This window comes from Acipenser ruthenus, chromosome 32 (genome assembly GCF_902713425.1).
Source record: "Acipenser ruthenus chromosome 32, fAciRut3.2 maternal haplotype, whole genome shotgun sequence".
In the NCBI taxonomy this organism is placed as follows: Eukaryota; Metazoa; Chordata; class Actinopteri; order Acipenseriformes; family Acipenseridae; genus Acipenser; species Acipenser ruthenus.
In genome coordinates this window covers 11,503,939-11,507,567 of record NC_081220.1, presented here as the reverse complement: position 1 = coordinate 11,507,567, position 3,629 = coordinate 11,503,939, and the positions used below count along the sequence as shown (strand labels likewise).

Sequence of the window (3,629 nt, the reverse complement as noted above, 5' to 3'; positions counted from 1 at the left end):
TGAGTTCAGAGGCACCCAACCTGTGGAGGATTTTAAATGTGAGGGGATGTGAATAGAGTCAAATACATTTGCATCATTCTGTATATATATATATATATATATATATATATATATATATATATATATATGTGTGTGTGTGTGTGTGTGTGTGTTCATATTTCAAGTAACTATAGCTTTATTATCATGATGAAAACACATTACACATGACCACAGTTCTGTAACAAAATGACAATAATAAAGACGTTCCCATACCGGGAGTCGAACCCAGGCCGCCTGGGTGAAAACCAGGAATCCTAACCGCTAGACCATATGGGAAAGTAAATACCCCAATCATGGACATGCAACAGTAGCTAGTATACAGTACAATGATTGATATGAGATTTCATTACAAACTACAAATGAAAGCAAACTTCAAGCCATTTATATTTATTCTAAATTAATACAAACTCTTCAATTACTAAAAAACTATAAAAAAAATCTCCCTTTGTGCTTCTCGGAAGACATGGGAAGGCGCAGTGCAGTTTTACAGTCTGGGGAATATTACAAATTAGCAGACTGTGCTTTAAAATAGATATGTGGGAGGGGGGCGTCTCTGTTACAAAGAATTGTCACACTGTATGTATCTCCATAATGCGTTGGGACTAAATACGCAGATACATTAAAACTATTTGGAGAATGCGGGCATCGATCCCGCTACTTCTCACATGCTAAGCGAGCGCTCTACCATTTGAGCTAATTCCCCTTGAATTGTGTCAGTAATTCTCATAGGCTACATCGTAGCTTGATACGAGCAATTGGACTGAAACAGCTGCAGGAAGGTTCTCTCTGTCCAGTGTAGGAACTGTTAGATCCTGAAACCATTCGGTGTCAGCAAATCCCTCATCTTCCTCAAATTCAATACACAGATCAGAGCCAGCCCCCAACCTCTCAAACATGGTACCGTCGTCATGGAGAACTGATTGTACAAATACTCCACACCAATTAGTTCCCCTGCAAAAAAAAAAAATAAAAAAAATAAGTGTATTTGTAATTAAGAAATCCCTCTATGTTATAATTATTTATGAAAGATTATAAAAATCAAACACTGCTACCAACTCCTGTGTGGAATTTCAGAGAAAATTGCACTAATAATTTAGAAGCTTTATTCCTATATTTTTAATGGTAATACTGACAATCCTTTAACAAGTTCACTGTACCTGTGTATTTGCATGGTCCAGTATAAGAAGGTACGATTTTTCTGGAGTTCTTGGTTGCTCAGGTCATCAGAGCTAAAAAACAACAGCAATAGGTACCTGGTGTGGTAACTGGACCACATATCATTTATATCAACTGACTGTTTTCCTCCAAATATAATAATGCCAGTATTTGATATGTGTATATTAAAACATTCATTATATAGCACCCAAGTTCAAATCACACCATAAGTTATAAAAATGCATTGTAATAGATAATGAAATTAGCACTGAAAGGGAGACCTATAAAGTAGTTATGTGAAGATCATTATTTTTATAAGCATTAATTCAAATTAGAACTTACATGGTTGAACCTTCTGGGGTGATACCAGCTTATGGATTACTTTGTAGCTGTCAGGTTGAGCTGCCATCAGCCTTTCTTCTAAACAAGGGTTCCATCTGAACCTGAAAAAGAGCATTTGTGACAGAATAGCAAGGTTGCAGTTAAACAAAAGACTTCAATTAAATAAATAGCCTAAACACAAAATAGTCACAATGGCCAAATAAAAGGTTTCTACACAAAACAACAAGAAATCAAAAAGGGGTTCACTGGGTGAAAACAGATAAACACTTCTATACAATGACAAAAGGGACTTACTGTTGAAAAAAGAGAGATTATTTAAAAAAAAAGCATGGAGTACCCATGTTCACGTTTTTTAAGTATTGCTTTCAAAACAGGATCATTTTTCAATGAAAACTAAATTAAACTTAAAAACCTAAAGTTAAATACAGTACTATAACGTTCAAAACAAATGATAGAAAAACACAATGTATCCTATACTATCAATGTACAATGCACTATTCTGGTACTATAATGCAGTACCACCATGATAATACGATTGTACTTTTTATTTCTAAGAAGTATTATGGTATCTACAGTATAATGCAACACTATACCACGCTACTGTATGGTACTATTTATTTTACCATGGTACGATTTCTGTTGTCCCGGATACATGTATTACAGCACCATTATAACGGACAAATATATTAAATATAATTGTGCTTTGGATAAAACAGTCTCACAAACAAATTTCTAGCTGTCGTAAATATTACATTTTTAACACTCAGAATTGACACCTATTGTAAAAATGTCAATCGTGTATTTTTATTGATAATATTACAAAACATAGAGTTTACTATCCGCGCATTATTGTTGGCATTTTTTTTTTTAATTTTGGTGACTATACGTACAGTACTAGTGACAATTAAAATAATACTGTAATAAAATTCTTCTCTTCAGATGATTGTACTTCGAAATAAACCAAAAGATTTCAAGTTTCAATAAATCTCCCGTCGTTGAAAACGTTCAGTAGTCTTGGTAGTTCTATGAGATCTGATTGGATAATTCCGTCACTTCATTCTTGGTAGCTCTGCAAAATCTGATTGGCTCTCTTCTGGTCAATTCTTGGTAGCGACACGGGCTATGATTGGTCAAAACTACCAAGATATTACCAAGCTGGAACATCGACTTTTTTCTGGGTGGGAGGGGGAAGGTAATCACCCATTAGTCTCTGTTATGCTACCAAGATATGCAAAAATAAAGCATGACATTAAAAACATGCTTCCTTGAAAATTACATTTTCAAGAATCTGACTAAAATACTTATGCTATTAGGTAATACACTCTTCCATGACTTACAGTCGTAAACAAAAGTACATTTCAAGAATCACAGTAAAAGTATTAATACAATTAAGAGCAAGATAAAATACAATGACTTCGGTTCTAGCAAGTACAAGTATATGACAAAATACGATTCAATAACGGAGAAGATTATAGTGATAGTTACATCAGGATATAATTAAATACAAAATACTACAGATTAAATAACACTTGTGACAGATTACAGTACTCTAACGTACAGGATTAAATGCAGTAAAATAGGGAGCAGATAAGAGCAAGTAAAGCGCATTAAGTTAGAGTGATAAGTGACCAGAGGGAAAAGAGGAGTTCTACGGGTGTTGAAAGGTATAATAGGACTCTGAAGACTAAAATGTGGAAATATTTTACAGCCTTCAACACTCACAAGTATTTAGATAAGCTAAAAGAAATGGTTCGCTCTTATAATAATTCTTACCATAGAAGTATTAAAATGAAACCTTCAGAAGTTAATGAAGACAATTCCTTTAAAGTTTTTAAGAATCTATATACTCAGGAATTTCCGTACAAACCACCCAAATTCAAGTTTCAGATTGGGGATGCTGTTAGAGTATCAAAACTAAGGGCCCCCTTTATAAAAGGTTATGAGCAGACATACACGGATGAAATTTTTAATATATATGAACGGTTGCCTAGGAAACCCCCTGTATACAGGCTGAAGGATTATGATGGAGAGGAAATAAATAGGACCTTCTACGAGCTTGAATTACAGAAGATAAGAGTTGGAAGATAGACTGT

The 3,629-nt window shown here is 34.2% G+C and overlaps 1 non-coding gene across 1 annotated transcript; it reads right to left on the bottom strand.

Moving 5' to 3' along the window:
• Positions 1–243: 243 nt before the first annotated feature.
• Positions 244–315, bottom strand: trnae-uuc (transfer RNA glutamic acid (anticodon UUC)). The gene has a single exon. It is a non-coding gene; the product is annotated as a tRNA-Glu (tRNA).
• Positions 316–3,629: the final 3,314 nt, after the last annotated feature.